This window comes from Muntiacus reevesi, chromosome 4 (assembly GCF_963930625.1).
Source record: "Muntiacus reevesi chromosome 4, mMunRee1.1, whole genome shotgun sequence".
Taxonomy (NCBI): Eukaryota; Metazoa; Chordata; class Mammalia; order Artiodactyla; family Cervidae; genus Muntiacus; species Muntiacus reevesi.
In genome coordinates, this window is record NC_089252.1 from 28,752,956 (window position 1) to 28,772,485 (window position 19,530).

Genomic DNA, 19,530 nt, shown 5'->3' on the forward strand with positions numbered 1-19,530 from the left:
ACAGATAAGGAGCGCTTAGGAATTAGCAAGAAGACAATTTCACCCATGAGATTGGGCCCAGTTCCCTGCAAACCCAAGAAATTCTCAAATAAGGACCTCTGCCTGAACCTGCCTATGGAGCACATGCATGGCTCCTCCAAAGAGTAAACATGCAGCCTTCTTCTGCGCCTCCATCCCTATCAGGCGAAGTTCTGCACCAGGGAGAATTGACTCAGCATCCTCACTGTGTCTGTCCTGTTGTGTTACTCTTCAGGTCCTGACAGAACACTCTAGATGTGTGATACACAATGCCTGACACCAGGTACCTAGCGCCCTGGCTCATTAGAGGGAGCAGAGGCGGCTTAAGCCAATAGTAACTCACTATGCACAACCCCCACTCTCTCCACGATTTCATTAGTCTCTGGATCTCCTTGTGGTTGTCATCAGAGGCTCAGAGTTTTACGTCCTGGTCAATTTCCAAATGACAGCTTTTAGTGTCAAAGTGATCAAGGAGAGCGGCTTTCCCCTCTCCGCAGTGACAGCAGCAGACCGTCACAGGAAATTGATCATGTTGGGTAAACTTACCTGATCCTAAAAATGATATTGGCTTCATGCTCCAGGGCAGGGCAAAAACAACTGAAAAATAATTGCCAGGAGACCCCAGAGGGAAATTCTTCTCCTTCCCCAAATTTGACAATCAATCTAACCTGGTGCACGTGACTAAAAATCACTGCTTTAAAGAATGTGATTCCATTTACACATCAAAAGACCACGGCAATTTGGTTTGAACGGGGAGGGTCATTCTATCTGGGTTTTTACTTTTCCTTATGAAAGATTACAAGAGGAGCAGTGCTTACCATACAAAAAGACAACCATATCTAGAACAAATAAGCATGTCCTGCTGGTTAGATTTTCAACAGATTATCTAAGCAGATATCAATCCTGGTTTCCCAGGTGGCACAGTAGTAAAGTATATGCCTACCAATGCCTGAGATGCAAGAGACAAGGGTTCGCTCCCTGGGTTGGGAAGATCCCCTGGAGGAGGAAATGACAACCCACTCCAGTGTTCTTGCCTGGGAAATCCCATGGACAGAGGAGCCTGGGCTACAGTCCATGGGGTCTCAAAGAGTTAGGCACGACTGTGCACACAGCACACACAGCCATCTTTTGATTATTCCCTCTCAATTTTGAAAACATTTAAAAAATGTGGCACCTTGTAATCTTTTCAAACTAGTCTCAAAGTTAAACGTGCTAACTATCTTTAGAAAGCATACCACATTTTGTACTAACTCAGTCTTGAAAGTTTCTGTGAGCATGCAAGCGTGCTAAGTCCCTTCAACCGTGCCCAACTCTTTGCGACCCCGTGGACTATAGCCCACCAGGCTCCTCTGTCCACGGGGTTCTCCAGGCAAAAATACTAGGGTGGGTTGCCATGCCCTTTTCCAGGGGATCTTCCTGACCCAGGGATCAAACCCATGGTTCTTACATCTCCTGCATTGGCAGGTGGGTTCTTTACCACTGGCACCACCTGGGAAGCCCTAGAATGGGTTTATTCACCTCTCTAGAAGTAAGGGGTCCAGCCTGACCAGTATAATTCAGAGACACACTTTCTGTCACCCGGAAAAAATAGTTTGCATTCCTTTACATTTAATTTTCAAATGCAACCTGGGCTTTTAATCTTTGTGTCCTTTGAATTTTCAGGGAAGTAGTGGAGAAGGCGCTTTGGGTAGCTCCTCTCTGAATTAGTAACAGCGCCTGCGGGTGAGGTTGTGGCTGTACGCAGTGCTGTCCTTTGAAGATCTTGAACTAATTAGGGCATGTCTGCTCACCACTTACAGTACCTGACCTTCCATAGCAAAATGACCTGGCGCTCATTTGCATGTTATTTTGAATATGCTCGATTTACGGTTTTTCTCTCGGTTAGGCTCTGCTCTCTCCCCAAGCCCTTCAAAGACCAGAGGTCCTCAGTCATCGTGCTTTCTTCTCAGGAGCCACGGCCATACCAGTTCTCCTTTGTGCATCTTACCTAGGTATTTCCAATTAGGGAAACAACTCTGATTAGCATGCCAGACACCAAGCCATTTGGAAAAGAAAGCCAGGTTCAGAGTCCTGGCAAACAAACCTGGATCAAATGTCAGAACTGTGTTTTCTAGACTCTATTAAATAGTTGGTAGGAGATTCAGAAACCAAGAAACATACAAGAAACTGTAAAACTGTTTGATAAGAAGATTAATTGATAAAGGGCAGGGAGACACCAGAAGACAAATGTCAGGCTTGCCTGATGTCATTCAAGGACAAGAACTGGCTTGTGTCAGCAGCGTCCCCCATCCATTAAATGTGATTTATTTATCTACATCTATCTATCTATCTAGTTATTTATAAGGTGAATATCTGTTTTTCTTCAAATACATTTTCCTGAATGTATTTGTTGTTTTGTTGTTATTGTTCAGTCGCTCAGTCAGGTCCAACACTTTGCAACCCCAAGGACTGCAGTACGCCAGGCTCTCCTGTCCTTCACCATCTCCCAGAGTTTGCTGAGATTCATATCCATTGAGTCAGTGATGCTATCTAACCAACTCATCCTCTGCCATCCCCTTCTCCTTTTGCCTTCGATCTTTCCCAGTATCAGGGTCTTTTCCATTTAGTCGCCTCTTGGCACCCCATCAGGTGGCCAAAGTATTGGAGCTCCGCTTCAGCATCAATGTATAACAAAGGCCATAAAACTTAAAACGATAAGAACTATGATTGGAAATTGTATGATGTCTAGGGTTTCTTGATTTGAATCAGAGGGCTTTGTGGTCAGATATTTTGGACACATCTGAGATATATTAAGTCTACTTGGGTACAGGGTAATCTAAAATCTTGGGATGAATGAAATCATGGTAACCTGGCTCAGGTAGAACCCCAACTCCACTATTGATTTATCACTGGGTTAATTTTGGACAGGCTTCCTAATCCCACTGCATCTCTGTTTCGTTAATTTTCACTGGGCCAATTATAACACTCATAGGTTATTGAGAGGATTTAATGAATAATACATGTAAAGCAACTAACACAGTTTCTAGTACATTTTAGGTGATCAATAATATTAGATTTTCTCCCTTTTACCTCCCATTAGATCTCCAGAGACATGCATCAATCCAGGTTTATAAAGTTCTTGAAAGTCCATCCTTACACCTTAATATGATCTGTAATAAACTTGAACATAACTATAAAGTGTTTCTCTTTACTCTAGAGGCCAATTTACACTTTCTTCTTGCTCACTGGAGGACCAAGGCTGAAATGTCCATACCATCGTGACAGTAGCCATGAGCACTTGAGCCATTGAGCACTTCAAAAGTAGCTTGGGGACTTTCCTGGTGGTCCAGTGGCTAAGACTTTGTGCTCCCAATGCAGGGGGCCTGGGTTTGATCCCTGGTCTGGGAACTAGATCTCACATGCCCCAAAATAGAGTTCTCATGCCACAATTAAAGAACCTGCATGCTAACAATGAAGACTGAAGATCCTGCATGTCACAACTAAAACCCAATGCAGCTAAGTAAATAATCTTTTTTTTAAAGAAAAATAGCTTGTATAATTTGAGGGATGCTGTAAGTATAAAAACAAATCATATTTCAGACACTTGATGCCCCTCAACCTGTAAAATACCTTTAATAATTTCTGTATTTATTATATTTTAAAATGATATTTTGTATGTTGAGTTAAAATAGATTATTAAAATAGACCTGGGTGTTTTTTACCCCCTTTTTAATGTGACCGCAGGAAAATTTTAAATTATATATGTGTTTCACTTTGTATTTCTATTGGACAGTGTTCATCTAGAGGATAAAAACCCAGAGATAACTCGAAGGATCACAGAAGGTGAGTTGTTTACCAAGCCCACCAACATCCTCAGGGACAAACTCAAAGAATTCAGTGCCCATATATTTACTTGCTTCAAACATCTGTGGCACCCACATATCCCCAAAAGTGCTTTGTGAGACTTCTCTGGTAGTCCAGTGGTTAAGACTCCCAGCTTCCCGTGCAAGGGGTATGGGTTCAATCCCTGGTCAGGGAACTGACCCTAACTATGCTGTGTATCATGGCCAAAAAAAAATTTTTAATTAAAAAAATAAGAAACAAAAGTGCTTTGCCTCTGGTGCAGCTGACCCCTCCCTTTCTATCCCTGCTATTTCTGATGATGACAAGTAAACAATCACTCCAAAAGAAGCCCTAAGCACTGCTGTCTCTCAGTCTAGATGAGCCACATCGACAATAATCAATGACCACAGATTCATGTGGTCATTAGACTAATGACTAGTGTATGGCATAGATGAGCTACAAAGTATAATTCCTATACTATATTATATTATGTGGCTTCCTGGTGGCTCAGCAGTAAAGAATCTGCCTGTCAATGCAGAAGACAAGAATTTGACCCCTGGGTGGGGAAAATCCCCTGGAGAAGGAAATGGTAACCCCCTCCAGTGTTCTTGCCTGGAGAATCCCATAGACAGAGGAGCCTAGTGGGTTACAGTCCATGGGGTCACAAGGAGTCAGACACGTCTTAGCGACTAAACAATAACAGCAATAATATTATATTATATATTATTCTATATATTATATGTACTATATTTCCTTGAGTATAATAATTGAAGTGAATCATCAAAACAACAGACATATAGCCTCTTCAAGAGGACTAATCTCAAGCTTGTACCTTAATCCTAATCAAACTCTACATTGTCGTAGGTTACAATCACCTTTATTTAAACATGGCCTCTATTCAATAGTTTGACGTTGGCTTGTCAATGAGAGGTGTTTGTCCCTTAGTAGATTTACATAGCAGACAGATGCACAGTCTAAGAGGAAGCAACTTAATATCGCATTTGCTACTAGTTACCAGATGATGCATTTCAACCATTGAAGAATTCAGAGGCATACAACTTGATAAATTGCAAATTGGGTATGGAACAAAATAACATGGAAAAGACTAACCACACGAGGAGTCTTGAATCAAAGGATCTTTTTAAGGATTTAGCTTCTCTTCCTGCCTTTCATTAAATGACAAAAGACTTGTAAAAATCATAAAACACCAACCAGTGTGCTTCTCAGGTTTCTAAGGCCCCACTGGCAGAGTAGTTCTGAGTCTGAAATGGTTGTACTCTATACAATCCCAGAAGTTTATTTTGCACTGAAGATTGTATATAATTTTCAAAGTGACACCTTAAAAATGTTAAGAAAATAAAGGTTAACTCTTTCCATACATACTTCTGGTAACAAATCTTGCAAAGGCATGAATTATTTACTACCCTGGGATAAATGCACTTTGAGATTTTTCCCCCACAGAGAGAAAGTTCAAGGACGGGAAGAATGAGGAAGCTATTGTGAACTACTGTTGTATTCTGCTCTGAGGACTAACTTTATGGCTCCTTATTTTTTAAATTTGACTAAATATCTTAAATTGATTTATCCACTTCATGAGATGTATTCACTTTAGAAAGGCAAATGTTCTGTTTTGTTTTTTAAGAGCAGATGTCATTTAGTTGAGTCGTTGGACCACACAGGAAGCACAACGGTAAGAGCAGTGGGACTAGGGGGACTGTGATCTTCTCCATCTCTGAACCCTCCCCAGATAACCATGGACTAAGCACTTAACTCCTCTGGGTCTCTGTTTCCCATTAGTAAACTGCATGTAATCACTCCAGCTCTTCTCTACCGCACAAAGACATTTAGATGGCTACAGAAATAAGAGCTTGACTCATTCCTCGGTCTTAGCCACACAAGGAAGACAGACTTGACTACCCTCCCCATCCCCTAACACCCTCCTCCTCCTGCCAACCCATCTAGCTCAAGGAGAGAGGCAGTGACTGTACAGCAAGACTCAGCTGGAAAAAGTAGTGAACTGAAATCAGTGAATTCTTAATAGTTTCAAGAAAATTCAAAATCCCTAGCTAACTTGATGTCATTCCATAAGTCACTAAATGCCCAGTGCCTCTTCTGTCTCCAGCATTGGCCTGGTCTCTGGAGGCAGTGCAGGAGATCCTCCAGACACAGTTGTCTGTTCATTATCTTGTCATGCAGAAGACATTCATGAAGCCAGCAGAACAGGTGTGGGCAACTGTTGGAAAATGAAGTAGCACATTGTCTGTTCCTGTTCTGCTGTGATGCCAAGGAAGAAGAGAGCAATCACCACGCCTAACCTCACATCTGGTTGACAGGGGTGGAGAAAGCTCTGCCTAGGCTGGGTCTTAAAATTCACTGTGTGCCAATAGAGAAGTTCAACACTGTGGTGCATCCAGACCCTGACTATGAATAATACGTTGTCTCAAAACATAAAACATACAATTCATGGATTTTTTTTTAATGTAAAATAACGGATTTCAACAAAATGTTCATAGCTTGCAGCTTCAGTTTATCCTGCTCAAGGGGGCATGCTAACTTTCCTTTGCCCTTGGGGGTTCTTTGGTGTACATTTCTAAGAACTTAACTTCCTGAATTTTTCTGATACCACAAGTGATAATGGTCACCCAACTGTCTCAACAGAGGGTCCTCATGGAGGCACTGGGAGGACATGCTGCCCTTCACTTTTCTGAGAAACAAATGCAAGCAAGTCAAATCAAAGAATATTACTAGCCTCCGTGACATCCTCAGATGCATCAGTGTGGGTTATGTGGAGACAACACATTATGTGGAGACAGCAGACACCCTTGATGCACTCATGTGCAATGAACATACCCAACGCATCTTTTTTTATTTTCAATCTACTTGTCAATAGAATTGAGTTCAAAAAGTCCTGGAGTTCTGGCAGGCAAATGGGTTACACTAGAGATTCTGTTTGGAAGTAAAGAGATGAAAGATACAGGATTTGCCTCTGAACTTGTTATTTACCAACTTTAAAAGGCTTTTGATAAGAGGAAATAACACATAAGACAGGACTTCTGCTTATATACGGAACAACAGAAATTGATTTTATCCTCCCACCTTAAACAATAACAACAAAAGGCAGGACAAAACTTATGACTGGTTTTCAGACATTAAACAATAGGCAGTGTGGGACTATGATCCCTGAGAGGATGGTGACTATTGATGAAGGCAGTGTTCAGGCTGCAGGACACAGAGGGAATAGAGACCAGCAGTCCTACTAAGTTGGAAAGACAGAGATCAGAGTTTAGAGAAGCCAAGACAGCTATAACTTGAGAGATAGAGAACCAGGGGCAAGGGAACTGCAGAGTGAGACAGCTCCAGGTTTCTGAAGAGGGGGTCTCCTTGACTCCTGGACTCTTCAGTCTTCATACACAAGAGAAGAAATGATCAGAGTTGAGAAAAAGCATCACCAAAAATGAATACACAGAACAATTTCTAAAGTTCCCACAGGGCTGAAAATAGTCTGTGCCTCCCACTCCAGACAACTTGGAAAGACACTGTAAAATGGGGCACGAGAGAGAATTCACGAAAGGGTATTATTATCTTGAAAGTGAAAGTGATAGTCGCTCAGTCAGGTCTGACTCTTTGCAACCCACCAGCCTCCTCTGTCCGTGGAATTCTCCAAACAAGAATACCGGACTGGGTTGTCATGCCCTCCTCCAGGGGGTCTTCCTGACCCAGGGACTGAACCCAGGTCTCCCACACTAGGCAGATTATTTACCATTTGAGCTGTAAATTAGACCTAGACTAAAACCTGCTCTGGACCTGCCATAACAAAGTTTATAAGCAAATCAAGAAGACAACTGATTTCAAGTTGCTTAGCTGTGAGCCAGAACAAAATCAACAATATTTTAAAATACAACAAAATACAAGTATCAACATAAACTCATAATGTAGAGTATCCAATGAAAAATTATAAGGCAAGAAAAGAAGCAAGAAAATAGGTTCTATAAGAAAAGAAAAACAGAAACAAGTCAAGAAATAACAGAGGTGATGGGACAAGCAGATAAGTATGTTGAAACCAATAAACTATAATAATAAAATGAAAAAGTATAGCTAATATGTAAACAATAAAAATAAAAGTAGTCATAAACATTTGATCTAAAAGTAGGCAGGGAAATAAGGTAAAAGGGACAAAGAACAGATGAAATAAATAGAAAATAACTAGCAAGATGAAAGTTTTAGACTCAGTCAAATAATTACATTAAATATAAAAGGTCTAAACAAATAGAGATTCTGAGATTAAGTTTAAAAAGCAAGATCCAATTATATGCCATCTACAAGAAATCTTTATTTTTTTCATTTCCTCGTCTATATTTTTTTACTTTTTTGTTTTTTAATTTTTACAATGTTGTGTTGGTTCCTGCCATACAATAATGTGAATAACTTGTAATTATACACATATGCCCTCCCTCCTGAGCCTCCCCCCATCCTACCCCACTAGGACATCACTGAGCACCAGACTAGGCTCCCTGTGTTATTCAGCAACTTCTCACCAGCTATCCATTTTACATATGATAGTGTATGTATGATGACGTTACTTAGATAAGTTAAAAATAAAAAGGATGAAAAATTATATACATTAAAAATATTAATCAAGTATTTGATAATAAATATTACCCAAAAAAGTTGTAGTGACTATATTAGACAAATTAGACTTTAGAACATAGAATATTACCTGGAATAAAGGAGAAATTGATAAAGTGATGAGTTGATAAAGCAATCAACTCATCAAGAAGATATAACAACCCTAAATACCTGTACCCAATAACAGAATTTCAAAATACATGAAGCCAAATCGACGAAGTTCAAAAGAAAAATAAATAAACCCACAATTACCGTTGGAGAGCTCAACTGTCTTCTCAAGTAATGGACTGAACAATTAGACAGAAAATTTGTACAGATACAGAAGATTTAAACACTCGTATCAATGAACCTGACCTAACTGACATTTATAGAACACTCCACTCAATAGTACCCAGAACAGTCACCAAGACTGGCTATACTGTGGGCCACAAAAACAAGCCTATGTATGTGTACAATTGTACATGCATATAGAATTGAAAAAGAATGGAAATGGAATGGAAAATTATTCAAAAGACACAAACAACCAAAACTCATTTGAGAAATAGATAAACTGAGCAGCCTTACTTACAATAAAGAAATCTAATCCATAGTTTAAAACCTCCACATGTAGAAAACTCTAGAAAATTTGACACAAGAAACTCATCAATGAATTCTCTCAAACATGTAAACATTATTTAATAAATAATACAAATTTTATGCTAACGTTTTTCATAAAAACAAAAGAGAAGTGAACACTTGCTATCTCATTTTATGAGGCCCACGTTACCTTGATGCCAAAACGAGATAGGATACTATAAAAATATAATTACAGATCAATTTCCCTTACAAACATAAGCATTAAAATCTTTAACCAAGTTGTAGAAAATCAAATCAACAATACATAAAAAAGATAATACCTTACAACTAAGCAGAATTCATCCCAGGAATGTAGTACTGATTTAATATTCAAGACCAATTGATCTAATTTGCTGTCTTAACAAACTCAAAAAGAGAAACCACAAGTTCATCTCAGTGCATTCAGAAAGAGCATTTGACATAATACAACATCCATTCATGATAAAAGCTCTCAGCAAACTTGGAATAGAAAGAAAATTCCTCAACTGGATAAAGAGCAGCTACAAAAACCCTATAGCAAACATTACGCTTAATGGCAAAAGACTAAATGCTTTCACCGTAGAATCAGGAATAAGGTGGACTTCTCTCTCACACGTACTGAAAGAAAATATTTGCAAAACTATATTGGAAAAAAGCCTTGGCTCTTTAAAACTCAATTGTTGTTCAGTTGCTCAGTCCTGTTTGACTCTTTGTGACCCCATGGACTGCAGCATGCCAGGCTTCCCTGTCCTTCATCATCTCCCAGAGACTGCTCAAAATCTTGTCCATCCAACCATCTCATCCCCTGTTGTCCCCTTCTCCTCCTGCCTTCAATCTTTCCCAGCATCAGGGTCTTTTCCAATGAGTCAGTTCTTTACATCAGGTGGTCAAAGTATCGGAGCTTCAGGATCAGTCCTTCCAATGAATATTCAGGACTGATTTTCTTTAGGATTGACTGGTTGGATCTCCTTGAAGCCCAAGGAACTCTCAAGAGTCTTCTCCAACACCACAGTTCAAAAGCATCAATTCTTCAGCGCTCAGATTTCTTTATATTCCAACTCTCACATCCATACATGACTACTGAAAAAACCATAGCTTGGACTAGACAGACTTTTGCTTGGCAGAGTAATGTCTCTGCTTTTTAATACGTTGTCTAGGTTTGTCATAGTTTTTCTTCCAAAGAGAAAGTATCTTTTAATTTCGTGGCTGCAGTCACCACCTGCAGTGATTTGGGAGCCCAAGAAAATAAAGTCTGTCACTGTTTCCATTGTTTCCCCATCTATTTGCCAGGAAGTGATGGGACCGGATGCCATGACCTTCATTTTTTGAATGTTTTTGAATGAGTTTTTTGAAATTCAATAATAAGAAAAACAAACCAGCTAAGAAACAGGACAAAAAATTGTTAGACACTTCAGTAAAAGAAGATATGTAAATGGCAAATAAACCCGGGAAAAGATGCTTAATATCATTAGTCTTTAAGGAAATGCTCATTAAATCCACAGTGAGATACCATTACATGCCCACAGAATGGTTAAAAATGCTAAAGTACCCTGACTAGGATGCCAAGAAGAATGTGGAAAAACCAAAGCCCTCATTCATTGTTCATGGGAATGCAAAATGGTAGAGCACTGTTGGAAAACAGATTGACAGTTTTTTATAAAGTTAAAAATACACATACCACTTGTTGCTGTTGTTGTTGTTCAGTCTCTAAGCCATGTCTGACTCTTTGCAACCCATGGACTGCAACAAGTCAGGCTCATCTGTCCTCCACTACCTCCCAGAGTTTGCACAAATTCATGTCCATTGAGTTGATGCTTCTATCTAACTATTTCATCCTCTGTCACCCCATTCTCCTTTTGCCTTCACTCTTTCCAGCATCCCAGTCTTTTCCAATGAGTCAGCTCTTCACTTCAGGTAGCCAAAGTATTGGAGCTTCAGCATCAGTCCTTCCAATGAATATTCAAGGTTGATTTCCTTTAGGAGTGACTGGTTTGATTTCCTTGCAGTCCAAGGGACTCTCAAAGGTCTTCTCCAGCACCACAATTCAAAAGCATCAAATCTTAGGCACTCAGCCTTCCTTATGTTCCAACTCTCACATCCATACGTGACTACTGGAAAAAGCGTAGCCTATAGAAAGATTTGTCGGCAAAATGATGTCTCTGCTTTTATTTATTTTTTTTTGTCTCTGCTTTTAAATACATTGTCTAGTGTATTTAACATTCTAGCTTGATCACATGCACACAAATCCAGCTCTATACACTAGAGCTAGGTTGTCTATATGTCTAGGTTTGTAATAGCTCTCCTTCCAAGGAGCAAGTGTCTTTTAATTTCATGACTGCAGTTGCTGTCCACAGTGATTTTGGAGCCTAAGAAAAGAAACTCTGTCATTGCTTCCACTTTTTCCCCTTCTATTTGCCATGAAGAGATGGGACTGGATGCCATGATCTTCGTTTTTTGAATATTGAGTTTTAAGCCAGATTTTTCTGGCTTTCAGTCTCTCTTTCAGTCTCATCAAGAGGTTTTTTAGTTCCCCTTCACTTTCTGCCATATCATCTGCATATCTGAGGTTGTTGATATTTCTACCATATCACTCAACAATTCCTCAGATATTTACTGAAAAGAAATGAAAATATACATTTGTACAAAGTCTTATACTCAAAAGTTGATAGCAGATTTTTTCATAATGACCAAAAGCTAGAAACAATACAAATGTCCACCAAGTGTTGAATGGATAAACAAATTGCAGTATATTCATTCAATGGAATACTACTCACTAATAAAATGAACAAACTAGTGATACAAAACACAATATGGATAAAATTCAAGTGTATGAGAAACAAAAGAAACCAGTCACAAAAGACTGCATACTGTATGATTCTGTTGATATGAAACTCTAAAAAATACAAAACTATAGAGACAAAAAACAAATTAGTGACTGTCATGTAAAAGGTAGGAAAAGAAGAATGCTTACAAAGGTAAACAAGGGAAATTTGGGGGGTGATTAAAAGGAAACTTTTGGGGTGATGCTACTACAGACATCTGTATCACAATTTTTGTGTAAACATGTTTTCATTTCTCTTGGGTATGTCCCTGTGAGTAGAATTGCTAGGTTTTATGATAGCTCTCCGTTTAACTTTTTGAGGAACTATATCTGTGTCATGATCACACTGTATACATCTATTAGAACTCATCAAATTGGACACTTGTGTGGTCAGTTTTATTATATAATTTATAATTATATAAATTACAAAGCCATAATGTTTATTTTTCAAGCAAGAAAGAAAAGAATTGGGACCAACCAGGAAAAAAATTATAATTAATCCTGAATCACACACTTCACTAATGCACGGTGCTCAAATTAGCAAAAGGCTGCCAAATCTCTATTCAGTTTGTGCTGTGTAGACGGAGTCAAGCGCAAAGTGTCCTGAGCTTGTTTCAGAAGTTGTGACAGGAACACAGGCATTCGAGAGAAAAGGCCTGATTTCGTTCCTGGAACTATCACCTACCACTAGACGGGTATATGGTATTGCTCCCAGCACCCCTGGGAGCCTCCTACCTCCTACCTCCAAGAACCTCCTACCTCCACATGGTGCCTCTCTGTGAGCATTTCACATAGGGGTTTCCTTTCTTCCACTTTCCATCTTCCACCTTTCCAGGATTCCTCATAGTTTATGATCACTGAGAAGATTCCTACTCTTGTCTTTGAATGTGTGTGTGTATTTTCGAGGTCTGCAAAAGAACGATGTCTGTTTAGTTTACCTTCTTGTATCTCTCAGACCTCAGTCTCCTGACCTAAAAATTATAATATAGTCTTCTCTTCTCAATTTTGTTGGAAGAACCAAATAACATAATGATGTAAAAGAACTGTGTAAACAGAAAGCCAACAAAAGGCTTATAATAAAAGCTAATGTGTTCTCTAGAGCGAGTTGAAAGCCAAACCTGAGATTTCCCATTAAGAATGTAATTCTTTTTTACTAATAAATTTTTCTTGTCTACGTGTGTTCTGCTTGAGGTCCCCCTCTTTTCCCAGGAAAATTCTACAAGGTAGTGACCCAGAAAGACAAATTAGTGCTGCACTTTTAGAAAGACAGATTGATAAATAGACAGATAGATTGATAGATGATGGAGATAGATGATAGACAGATAGACAGAGACAGGTGATAAATAGATGCATGGATAGAAAAAGTTGTATATTTCCCAATGTTTTTACAGAAGTATTAAACATACTTGAATGTGTCATTATTTCAAAATGATGAAACTGAAGTCCTTCCCCTTTCCCCGAGTGACCTTCTAAAATTCTGCCTTAAAGCACAAATGGAAATGCATCTGTCATCTTTTCTCCACCGTACAACACACATTCAAAATTCTTAGACGCTCTCTTAGCTTCTCTCAGCAAATAGAAGTGGGTGCTCTGCTCCTAGCTACACAAATTTGCACCAGGAACACTCACCTGATGGTGTCTGCTCAGTCAGGCCTGAAGTTGCCCTGCCAGAGGTTTTCTCAGGACAAGAGAATGGCGGCCAGAGGGGAAAGGACTGGCAGGGAGCCAACGTCAGACACCGGATACAAGAGTGACCATGTGGGCGGACCCGAGTCACCCGTGCAGGGCGCTGAAGTCTGGGTCCCCAAGGGCCGCAAACCATTGCGAATGTTAACAAACAAAACTCCTCAGGCACAAACACATGCAAATAGCAGGTCTCAGTGCCAACCCTATTTTGCTAACAAAGGGAAGGTTGGACTTGGCCAGAATTATCAAACACGAAAAACCAATTCACGATCATTTCAACAGGCCAGCAGATGACGGACAGCGCCCACCACCAGGAGACAAAACCCAGTCACTAACTCAGACCTCTGCCCCACTTCCGGGTCTGCCCCACTTCCGGGGGGCGAGCCCCTCAAGCGGAAGCGAGAGGGCAGCTGTGACCAAGACATTTGTGCTCACAGGGCTTCCAATGCTATAGAGACGCACTCGACGATCAACTAATAGAGAGTGACATTCCTTATGTTGTGTCAGTTTTCAAATCCAGCGAGACGGAGATATAGATGTCAGCGCGGAGGACAGGCCGGCTTCCACGCCCAGGGACATCACACTGCCGGCACCTGTCTGCCCAGCAGGCTGTGTGCCCTCAAGTGGGGGAAGATGCGGGACTCCACCCCAGCCTCTCCTCCGCGGGCTGCAGCCGCCGTGAAGGGGCGCCTCCCCTCCCTCTGTGCCGGCACATGGAGAGCAGTCAGGGAAGACGGCTTCTAATTATTCGATGCAGATGGTCACTTCCTTCGCATAAACGCCAGGCAGCCCGTCACAGGGTGTCGCTGCGCCTACCAGCCCCTCCTCCTGCACAAGTTCTCGGGCAATATATTTTAAGTAAAGAAAAGTGTCTCTCATCGCCCTGGAGGCTTATGTCGTGAGACAGGCAGAGGCATTTCAGGAAACCCCAGAATAATGACAAGTGTCTGGGTTTGTGTGACTTCAGAGTCAGATGCAAATCTGAGGCTCACCCATTCCTGAAGGAGGTCATCACGTGCGTGAAACCCCTCATCGGAGCAGGTAGGTTTCTTAGCCCCAGTCCCATGGGTTTAGACCATGTGAAGCATAGCAGATTCTGAAGTTGTAGAAATGGGTCTTCATTATAACAGGGAGCTAAGATTCATTTCAAAAACCCATCAGAACAAAAAAGGAAAATCAGGGTTTCCAGAAAAACTGGGGGACTTGGATTTCCAATTTTTTTTTTCTTTTTTTTCCAATTGGAGTACCTGATGGCTCAGTGGTAAAGAATCCAACTGCAAACACAGGAGACCCAAGTACAATCCCTGGGTCAGGAAGATCCCCTGGAGAAGGAAGTGGCAACCTACTCCAGTAATCTTGCTTGGAGAATTTCATGGAGAGAGTAACCTGGTGGGCTACAGTCCACAGGGTCATAAAGAGCCAGATAGGACTGAGTGATGAACACTTTCACTTTCATAGTTGCTTCACAATCTTTCTGCTGTGCAGCAAAGTAATCATTTATATTAGACATACATTCCCTTTTTAGGATTTCCTTCCCATTTAGGTCATCACAGAGTATTGAACAGAGTTCCCCGAGCTGTGGGTTCTCAGTAGTTACCTATTTTATACATAGTACTGTGTATATGTCAATCCCAACCTCCCAGTTCATCCCACCCTTCTCTTCTCCATTGGTATTCATACATTTGTTCTCTACATCTGTGTCTCTATTTCTGTTTTGCAAGGAAGCTCATTTGTACCACTTTTCCAGATTCTACATATAAGCAATACTACATGATATTTGTTTTTCTCTTTCTGACTTACTTCACACTGTATGACAGTCTCTAGGTCCATCCATGTCTCTGAAAATGGCATTATTTCATTCCTTTTTATGGCTGAGTAATGTTCCATTGTATATATGTACTACATCTTCTTTATTCATTTCACTGTTGATGGTTGCTTCCGTGTCCTGCCTACTGTAAATAGTGCTGTAATGAACATTGGGGTGCATGTATCTTTTTGAATTATGGTTTTCTTCTACATATATACCCAGAAGTGGAGATGCTGGGCTATATGGTAGTTCTATTTTTAGTTTTTTTGTTTTGTTTTCAGGAACTAAAGTGAGAAGAGAACTTAAGAGATGCACCAGGCTAGTGGTTTTTCAAGTGATTTTGGGTAGCACAATTCATTAGCGAATAACATCTTTGAGTGAGTGCCCATGTACAGAAGAGGAAAAGCAAAATGCTTTTGAAGGAGAGTTTGGGGTCCAGGGCCTAGGAGGCAACAGGAGAACACTCAAGGGAAAACCCAGGTATGCTCAAAGCGCCATTTGGAAATCTCATCAGAGATGCTCGTACTGTAGTCAGGAAATGGGGTCCCAGCAAAAAACCTCATGATCTGTGATGCCATTTCCCTCTCCTGACAGGCAGTGCTCCATACTGATACACAGACTCAGAAGGATTGCTAGCAAAAAAGCAGCAACCTTCTCGGTCGGAGAGCGATTCAGTTCATCCTCAGCCCTGAGTTTTCTCATACGTACAAAATGGGGTCCCCATCGAGAGGATACAACATACCCACCACCCAGCATAGCTAGCATAGCCCCTCAGAAAGACACCTTAACCTTACCACCTGCCCAGCCTTCCAGCTGTGAGCCACCAAGAGGGCACACATCCAGCCTGTGCAATGAATTTTGTGGCGAATTTATAAGCAGGTCTCACCTTCCCAAGGCTTCCCTGGTGGCTCAGTGATAAAAATCCACCAGTCAATTCAGGACAGGCAGGAGACTTGGGTTTGATTCCTGCATCAAAGATCCCCTGGAGGAGGAAATAGCAACCCACTCCAGTATTCTTTCTGGAAAATCCCATAGACAGAGGAGCCTGGTGGACTAGAGTTCACGGGGTCGGTTGCAAAAGAGTCAGACATGACTGAGCCGCTAAGCACATACACTTGGCTTCCTCAGGAAGAAGAGTTGAGGAGGCAAGTGTTTGAACTCCATCAATACGGACAGACCATCTGTAAGAATCTACTGCCTCCATTCCTTCTCACCCTCCCTGCAACAGGACTTTGAGGCCCCAGTTATCTATATAATTGCACTTTCCCTGACCTTCCATGGACGCAGCCAAAAAAATCATTCCTGCTCATAAACAGACATCGCCTCGGATTCTTCTCTGTCTTCTGTTCATTTTAAAGTCTTGTAACAAAAACTTGCACCATTCTTTAAAAGTGCCAGCTATCCAGAAAGCCTGTCTTAATCTTGGAGCACAAGGTTGATCCATATTCCTGGGCAATCATGACGGAGATACCAAACCCCATTTATTTGATGGTTCACAGAAGGCCCCTCGCTCAGCACAGTTGCCATGCATCTTTCCACGAGTCAAGTCAACATCAGTGTCTTTCTAAACACAGTAAATCTCTTTGATTGGGACTCATTCAATTTGTGTTCAGCTAAACTGTCTTATCTCCTCGTGTGCCAGGCCGTCCCTGGCATGTCTGGAACTGCATCCCGCCATGGCCTGGGATGCCAGTGCATAGAAGCAGCAAACAGGAGCATTCAAGCAAGACAGACAGGCGCTCTCTGGCTTTCCCACTCCTGGGATCCCAGTGATGACAGACAGGCAAAGGTCACGTGATCATTACTCTAAAAATAAGAAGGCTGTTTGCTCCTATACAGAGACAGACAGCAGCCTGAGCACAGACCTATTAATTTCAAAAAGGAAGAGACAGCTGCACATATGTTGCCTGTGAGTGATCTTAGGCAGAGCCTCCCAAATACCAGGAAAAATATTTCTGTTGGAAACTATTTTTTTTTTAAGAATAGCAATTTTCCTGCCTTTTTAACATTCTTTTTTTTCCCTTTTTTTATCCATTCATTCCATCACCTGACATCTATTGAACGAACGTTCAATGATGCTATATGCAAGCATCATCGTGCTCCTGTGTGCTTTTGCTTACTCCCTCATTCACTCATTTAATGACCAAGTGTATGTGTACTCAGTCACTCAGCCATGTCCTACTCTTTTGCAACACCATGGAATGCAGCCCTCCAGGCTCCTCTGTTCATGGGATTTCCCAGGCGAGAATACTGGAGTGGGTTGCCATTTCCTACTCCAGGGGATCTTCCTGACACAGGGATCAAACCCGAATTTTCTGCACTGCAGGCAAATTAACCCTGCACCACCTGGGAAGACTAACATCCAAGTACTGAACAAATATTACTGTCAGGAACCCTGCCAGGTGCTGGGTACAGAGAGCAGAGACGTTGCGCCTCTCCTAGACAAGGTCAAGGGCCTTAGTGCAGAGCCAATGTCTGCTCAGTGCCGAGCTTTTGCCAAAAGTTCTATGACCATTGTTTCATTCCTGGTTCATAGCACTCCTGGGCCCATTTTACAGATGAGAAAACTAAGGACCCAGAAAATTGAAGGCACCATCTGTGGACTTTCTAATTTCAAAGCTGAAACTCCTTCCAGCTCACTAATGACCAGAGCACAAAAAGAAAAGGAGCATCCTCTAAGAGAGATATATAAAGAAAAGCATTATAGCACTGTCTTTTCCATGCGGTTATCACAGAATATCATTCATATGTGAAATCTAACTCTAAAAAATGATACAAATGAACTTATTTATAAACAGACTCACAGATATAAAAAACACAAAAGGGAGGCATGACAAAGAGGGATAAATCAGGAGCTTGGTATTAACAGATAGACACTACCATGGATAAAATAGATAACCAACAAGGAGCTACTAGATAGCACAGGGAATTCTACTCAATATTCTGAATAATCTACATGGAGAAAAATCTGAAAAAGATGAATATGTGTATATGTGTAACTGAATCACTTTGTTGTACACTTGACACTAACACAGCATTGTAAATCAACTATACTCCAATAAAACTAAAAATAAGTAAATATGTGTGTGTGATATATGCATACACACATACACATGTATATAAGGAAAGGATAAACCCAGCCAAAAAAAAAAAAAAAGATGACATGTGGTTATAAAGAGATAAATTATATGGGAAAAGATTTGGCAATTTATCAAAAAGTTAAACATAGTTCTCAAATGACCCAGCAACCCCACTCCTAGAAGTATGTCCAGAATGTATTTCTTTATATACAGAAGTGCCCGTGAATGTCCATGGCAGTACTATTCATAACAGCCCCGAAGTAAACACAACCCAAACATTCATCAAATGCTGAACAGATATAAAATGTGATATGTTTATCCAATGGAATATCTTTCATCTGTAAAAAAGAATGAAGGGACTTCCTTGGTGGTACAGTGGATAGGAATCCACCTGCTGATGCAGGGTTGGATCCCTGGTCCAGAAAGATTCCACATGCCATGGGCAACTGAAGCCCGTGCACCGCATCTACAGAAGCCTGTGCACCCTAGAGCCCATGCTCTGAGAGAAGCCACTGCAATGAGAAGCCCATGCGTCCCGCAACTAGAGAGTAGCCCCCACTCACCCCAACTAGAGAAAAGCCCTCTCAGTAATGAAGACCCAGAGCAACCAAAAATAAATAAATATTTTTTAAAAATGAATGAAGCACTGATACATCCCGCAAGAATGATGAACATTGAAAACACTGTGCTGAGTGAAAGAAGCCAGATACAAAAAGCCAGGTAATGTATGATTTTATTTACATGAAATATCCAGAGTAGGGCAAATCTTTGGTAAAGACAGAAAGTAGATTATTGGTTCCCAGGGGCTAGGAGGAGGGAGCAGAGAAGAATGACTGCCATTGGGTATAGGGTTTCTTTGGAGGTGATGAAAGTGTTCTACAATTCATGGTTTTGGTTGCACAATCTCAGGAATACACTGAAAGTCACTGAATTGTACACTTTTAAATGGTGGCTTTTAAATGACATCTCAGTTGAAAGAGAGCGAGAGACAGAAGAGAGAGAGAGAGAGAGAGAGTAGTCTGTAAGGAGTCAAGATGCTGGTGAGGATTCCGATTCCTCCTCCCCTCTTGGCCCAA